Raw genomic sequence first — 7,624 nt, forward strand, 5'->3', positions numbered from 1 at the left:
ATAAATAAAAAAAAAAAAAATAAAGCCCTCATCTTCCACCTGGCACAGACAGAGAATATGCCAATTAGCCTCCTTATCCCCTTAAAAATGCTTTTTAATTTAAAATGATCAATTTCAATCAGGGGCAACAGAGCTACAGTGTTAATACCATCAAGGCCTGAGATGGACCCACACAAAACATCACCCAGAGTCCCAGACAGCCCCAAAAGCCCCGCTGCCTCTCACCTCCCAGCCCAGCAGTAACGCACTTGTCTGGCCCGACCATCACACAGCAGGCAAACAATAAAATGGGCTGTGAGCTAAGGGCAGGGGCAACCGGGCCCACTACAGTCAGTCCTGCAAGGGAGCCCCAATATTTGCTGTTTAAACATGGGAAACCCAGGGAATGGAGGTGGGGAGCAAAGAGGCCAGAGGTCCATGCGCTGTGCCAGCTTACGGGGCTGCAAACAGTCCTGTCAAGGGGAGTGGGAGGAAAAGCATTTCAGACTGCGTTCCCAAACACTCGTTGCAGAGGTTTCAGTTCAACAGGCAGGCTGTCTGGGAACTGCTATATATCTGCACATTCTCCATAAATTTTACTTTTCCCAAACTGGTTGGGAGGGGTGTGCCTCCCTTCTGTAGCTGCATTACAGAGTGAGTGCAATCTCTCAGCTACAAGTTCATGATGAACCCTGGATTACACCTTTGCCTCTTCTTGCTTTGACAGGATTTTCTTTTTAAGTAGTATTGCTTTCACCATTATGGCCAATTTTATTTACCAATTATCTTTATTTTATAGACTGTGTAGAGAGTTCTTCTGAGGAAAATACAGAAAGAAAAAACCCAACACATCACCCACACCCAAATCTCATGTGCAATCACAAGCATGTGATTTTCTAAAAGGAAGTCTTGCTCATTATGAATTAATGAACATTACAGACCAGTAATCCAACTCAGGAGAATAAATCAGAAATTCCTTACATACAGTAAGAAAGATTTTAAAAAGCTTTAACTGCAGAAACTAGCATAATATCCAAGCTGAGACAACACCTCTGTATGGAAGCTTTTAAAATTAATTCCTTTGTACATCTCCTTCTAACATAGCAATTTAAACCATTTTCTTTACATGAGGGCAGTTACAGGCATTTACCATAACTGCACCACCACCAAAAAAACCCCTAACTGAATAAAAACCTAATGAATTAAGAGAGCAAGCAGGCAGTTCAGGCTGAATTAGCTACAGCAGCAGAAACTGTCCGAGTGGACACTGAAACCCATCACTGTTGCAAAATGACAGTGGGGAGAGACTCCACTGAGCTACAAAGCTACTGAACTTACAAAGTCAGGCTTCACCATCAAGACCATGAAGTCTATAAACACCCATTTTACAGACAGGTAAATTATAGCACATAAAAGCCACAGCAGAACCTGACACTCCTGAAGCCAGCACAGGACCACACTGACAAGATTATCCATCACCTGGATTTGGCCTTGAACTGACCTGAAACCCCAACTACCTCCCCACTTAGAAAGTGTGAGTAAGAAGGTAAAAACTTCCAGAATTAGTATTTCTAATTATGAACATGGTGAAGTGATTTTGCTGTGTCTTACTACACAATGCAACCCACTGATATTTTACCTTTGCATAGTAATTTTCTGTTTTAAAATAAGCATATGGCACATAGTGGTTGGTTGTAAGAATATTTTTTTTCCAAGTAAGTTATTTGGCTTTTTCCTAGAACACAGCATTTTAATTTTTTTTCTTTTTAATTAGTTGTGCTCTGCCCTTCAGGATGAAAGACACATGGTAGTTAAATTGTGTTTATTATTACAGAAAAGAGGTACAGCTATTCAAAAGAGAGATCTGGACATGGGCTTGACAGAACTAGCCACTAAGCGCTCCCTTCCCTTCAGCCCTCCTGCTTTTGCTTCCACCAGACTCACAAAAAAAGATGCAAAAGATATCCCCAAGATACCTGTCCAGCTCTCAGTTAACAATGTTTTAGCTACAAACTGCTCTGTCTTCAGATAAAGTCTTGATAAAGTAACTAATTTTAGTCTAAATTGTGGTTTAAAATATATCATTTATGTCATTGCATTCAGGTTTTCCAGACTGGAGGCTGGACATCTTCCCTCACTGCTTCCATCCAAATTCTCATCCCTTCACCTCACATTCTTCAACTGCTTTCAGTTAACAGACTATTTCATGATCAAAGGATTTAAGAAGTAAAAAAAAAACCCACAAAAAACCAGAAGAGAGATAAAATTTTATTTTTCTGTAGGACTAAGGAACAAACAGACCCACAAAGCAGTCAGGAAAACACAACAACAGCCTAGGACAAAAAGCCTGCAGCAACGTCAGCTCAACACCCAGTAGATTCAATAGGTTGCAAGGAAAAACTCCTTCTCAAGGGCTGAGCACTGAAGATTCCCATCACCAGCTAAATCACACAGAGCTTCTCATTTCTTTAGCTTAGCTAGTAGAGACTGCAGCTTTTTTATCTGATGTGCATTACGTCAAGTCTTCTGTTCCTTGGAGCATATTCCCATCTCTTCCAATGGGTGTGAGCAGGGGACAAATGTAAGAAGCCAAGCCTCCAGTAACTCCTTCTAGCTTAACAGTCCATTTACTGTTCTCATTTGGAAGCAGCACGAAATAACTTCAAAAAACAGGAGCAAATTCTTTTGCTTCTTGAAATGCAAAAATTTTCATAAAGTAACACCAATCTGGTTTTGGTTTAGAACTGACAGTGAAAAGACTAATTCTAGTAAACAAAATGGGTCATCTTTTTCAGGTAACACTTCCAGGATTATTACAAATTGAGTTGAAAAGGTTATTTAATAAGTTACTTGGTAAAACCTTCCACTGTTGTGAATATAATAGCACAGTTCAGTGCTGCTGATTGTTTCCTCAATTCTTCACTTGAACTTCATGTTCTATTTTAATGTAGTGAATTCCAAGAGCCATTGTAAGATTTTTCTTCAAAACACTCAACAAGCATTCATTCACACCACATCAAATGAAACAGAAGCTGCACAGTGTCCTTCCTAACACAAACAAAGTTTATTATGTATTGGATATCTTTAAGGAACTACTAATGGATCTTCTTGAAGTACCGATTCTTCAGTGCCAGCAGAGCCATTTCAAATGTCTTAGTACTACAACATCTCAACATTTCAAAAGGCTACATTTTTGTACAAGTTCAAGTATTATCAGGCTTCAAGAGAAGGAAATGGCAGATCATGAGTACGATGAAATTCCTCTTTATCAATGCACTTACTCTGAGATCTTGGACCAAACCCCAGGCTGGTATGAACAGGCGTAGCTTCAATGAACCTGTGCTAATTTACATCAACTGAGGCTATGGCTCCACATCAAAGAAGCCTATAGTGTTCATCACCTACATAAACTGTATTTAAAAAATATACATATATGCTGGCATGTATTCACTTGATTTCATGCTCATGTTTCTAATAATTTCAGAACTTAATTTTCATAGAGACTTTTATTCTAAGCTAAATAGCAGATATGTCAGTAGAGGAAAACCTTAATAGCCTTCGTATTCAATGGTAATTTGGAAACCTGTATTTTTCCTGAATTTTCAGTCATTAGTTAAAGTAAAAAGGCTCACCTTCTCTCCTGGGCCATTTTTGTAGTTCCCAGTGTCATAAAACCCCCAAGCATCTCTCATTTCAGAGCAGTACTTGGTGGAAAACTCAGATTCTCCCACAAGCTCTTCCACCTGCCCTAATACTAAGGAGGTTTCTCATGAAAGGCTCAAAATGCTCAAACTTTCTTGAATTCAAAAGAGAAAGGGCTGTTATAACATGAAAAGATGATTAAGGTCCAAGTTCTTTCCATGAATTACCTAGGTGGTTTTTTTGAGGCATGTAAACACCTGCCTATATAACTGTGTATGTGAAGATAAAAGGAACATTTGAGCTGATGACTTGTAATCTGGAACGTTCCTTCCTTTTGGACATCAGCTTGCTAGAAACGGGTTACTGCACCTTCTTGCTAAGGTTCTTGCAAGATTTGTTTTTGTTTTGAAGCAGTTTGTTTTTTAAAGAACACATATTGTAATCGGCTGGGTATTTGCATCTCCTTGAAAGAGCAGTATCATCAGGAAAATCTAGATGCTCTCATATACCACCGCTGAACCACGCGGTACTTCCCCGCTGGGTTTACTTAACAATGCATACTTTACAATCATGTAAGAATTATTTTGTTGGCATACCATAACACCAAGCTTTTCAAGAATAAATTGAGATAGTACTGCCAAATTCTCTTCTTCAGTACAAAAAAAATATATAAAAATAAAAAATCAGTAGTTTCTGTCATTCAGTGTCCACTTTAATACCAAAAATCTAATGTGACCCTACTTGAAATCCAGCCTTCTAACATAAACTGGTGCAACTTTACTATTGAACAACATGGACACACTCAAGAATTTAATTCATTGTGTTATGTAGGTTCAGCAAGAGTTTTCAAGGCTTTCAGGTCAGAAGTACACCAAAGTGAACACGCTCACTCTTGAGAACCTCAGAAGGGCTTGGGCTTACACTGCTGACATTTGCTAATATTATTAATATTTATTGACTACTTTGCTTTTTCCCCCCCCACTTCACCATCAGCAATCAAGAGTCCTGGAAAGAGCCTTATAAACTCTACACATTAGTGTTCAAGGTTAGGGAGGAGCAAAGGTCTATGGTTGTGTTCACCTATGAAAGGGGAAAGCAGAGGTCTGAGGTGCAGAGGAAGCAAGTCCCTGTAAGTACACGCGTGCTGTGACATTGCTGGCTGAAGTCTTACATGTGATAGCAGGGGGGTCTTCTCTGGCCTCTGTTCTGAGGGCAGTAGAAACACAGCATGCAACTATGCTTCTCAGCTGCTTGAGGCTTACAAAGGACATACTTTAGCATGATCTAACCTAAATAAGCACTCAATGGACATTTCTGAGAAGAGAGAAACCAACCAGAAAACAGGGATGGCAATTAAAAGGGGGAATAAGATGGATTATGCACTTCACATCCCCACCTTTAAACCAACAGTTAACCTAATGGCCAGACTTCAGTTGCTGATAACTGTGCAGCTACATTTGTTCTCCCTTTCCCAAAAATGGTCCAGAAAGTGCCTCCAGAGATACCAGAAAGGAAAAGCATTTATACAGAAGGCCAAGTTGCTAAAAAAGCTTGAAAGTACTTGAAACAAAAACCTCCAGCACCCTATCACCCTGTTACAGACCACCTGACAACCTGGACCATCCGATCACATCTACTCTAAACCCTTTTTGTGGGCTGGTTGTTGATATTTCAGGCATGCCAACCAAGAGACCCTGACTGGAGACACTATGTTTTCAAGGGCAAAGCAAGCAAGACTGTAAACAAAACCCAGAAAACCCTCCCTCTGCTTCCATCAACATACTGCCAAATACTCAGACCTTCACTGATAAAAGGGAACTGAAGCACCAACAGTGCAAAATTATGGAAACTATCTGCAGTAGGCAAATCCTCCACAGCTCTCCTTCCCTGATTTTCAGTGCCTCGATAACAAGGAGGAAGTGCGGCAGCACCACACGGTTGCCTTCATCTTTAGCAGGCACTGGGAAGTAATTTCTGATCACTTTTACTGAAGGAATTCAAAACTGTTTCACGCTTAAGGAAACAGCAGAGAACGGACAACACAGGCACCACCACCAGGTAAGCCCTATGGCAAGGCAAACAATCCAGAAAAATCCAGAAAGCAGTAAAACCACCGTTGTGTCAGCCAGAAACCACTCTGCCCTCCCCATACCTGTGGGGAGACTCTACAGCAGATTTACTGAAAGATTTCTCTTCTTACAACACACAGAAAGGTACAGTTAGAGTATATACAAAAGGGTTTTGTATTCACTTTCAACTCCAGTAATGGTGGCTCATTTCCACCAGCGCTGAAAGAAATCAACAGACAAAAAGCAATGGCACATACAATCCTAAAGACCTCACATGGGTTTAAGAAAACCCAGCAGTAGCCACTGCCCCTCAGAGCCAGTGGCACAGGACCCGGGCTTCTCAAATAGATTGTGGAGCTACAACTCAGTGGGAGAGATCCAGCAGCAAAACCCTGGTCTCTCAAATCATCCCCTGAGACACTGGATGCTAAGTTTGAAGCCCCGACTTTGAGAAACTGAAAAGCTAAAGTTCTTCTGCAAGGCATTCAGGTCAGGATGTTAAATTCCAGTGTTTTATACCATCTTAAGACTCGGATTAAGTACTCAAGAAATCACTTTTTTAAATTCCTTCCACTTCTCATTTATATTTAGCACCTATACCATTACAAATATATACATATATATTTTACGCTACAAGTAAGGACTTCAAACAATCCAAGACTAATTTTTCTGTGTGATCTCATTTAGGTTCCTGCTCTGGCAGGGGCATTGGACTGGATGATCTTTTGAGGTCCCTTCCAATCCCTGACATTCTGTGATTCTGTGTGATTCTAGTGTATGTATGATCTGCAAGCCACTACCAAAGTAACCAGTAACCCTAAATGGCTTATTTACTTAAAACTGTGCAAGAATTACTCTGCTAATAGTGAAGTATCACGCCACAGACCCAGGGAAAAAAACTTTCCATAGCATCAGCCATCTGCACACTAGAGTCTGTTAAAAGAATATTGAGAAAAATCAGCATACTTCTCAACAAAAGCCTTAAATGTGAATCAAATCAAACCAAATAAGCAAACAAAGCTCCCAACAAGGCTATTTTACCCACTCCATGCACTGAGATAAACTTGCTCCTTGAAGTACATGGGGGGGAAAACCCAGGAGCACATGAAAATGACACAACTACTGAAGAACAGCTAAACCCCAAGTAACTCAACACCTAATCATGTTGCTGATACTTGGTTTCTTATGGAATATCTTGACCTCTGTATCTATATGAGAAGCTTAGGACTACATCAGAGAATGGATTCAACACACTAGTAAAAGAATCCACACTTACAGTTACTATTATGACTAAATTTCACTTATGTAAGACTGAGACACCCACTTGGTCAAATACCATAATTTCTGCATCTCACAGCAGGTAATTAAGCAAAAAACAAGCTTCACTTTAACTATCAAGAGCTAAACACTATCCAAATACAAGCACAGGCAGGGACACGGAATAAAAGGATCTTAACACATGCCAAAATTAAGATACACTATATATAAAATCAGCCAAAGTTTTATCATTGAAGAACAGGTCTGGAAGGTCTTCTCTCTTAAAGCTATTCTGAATATGGACACCATCAAACCTAAACCCTTCTAAAACAACTCAGGTTCTTGAGAAACGCTTGAGATTTTCAATAAGTTCTCTGGTGAGTTCACATCCTTCCTTTTTTTGCTTAGCCTTCTTTGCTCAACTGCACATTCACAGCTCCCAGGATAAGTGTACCACAGATACAGCTTTATGTTTTCTATTAAAACATACCCTACAACAGAAGTAATCTGAATATTCCTTACTGTTTTATAAGAAACATTCCCAACTTTGAACTCAGCCTACAGGAAACAGAAAACAACAAATTCTCTTTCTTAAGCCCTGCCTTTAGGAAGGAAGGATAAGCTTTGCATACTGATTCTTACATTCTGAAGAAAGCAGTTACATCCAGGATAAGGAA

The sequence above is a fragment of the Antrostomus carolinensis genome, unplaced genomic scaffold (genome assembly GCF_000700745.2).
Source record: "Antrostomus carolinensis isolate BGI_N321 unplaced genomic scaffold, ASM70074v2 scaffold32278, whole genome shotgun sequence".
Lineage (NCBI taxonomy): Eukaryota > Metazoa > Chordata > Aves > Caprimulgiformes > Caprimulgidae > Antrostomus > Antrostomus carolinensis.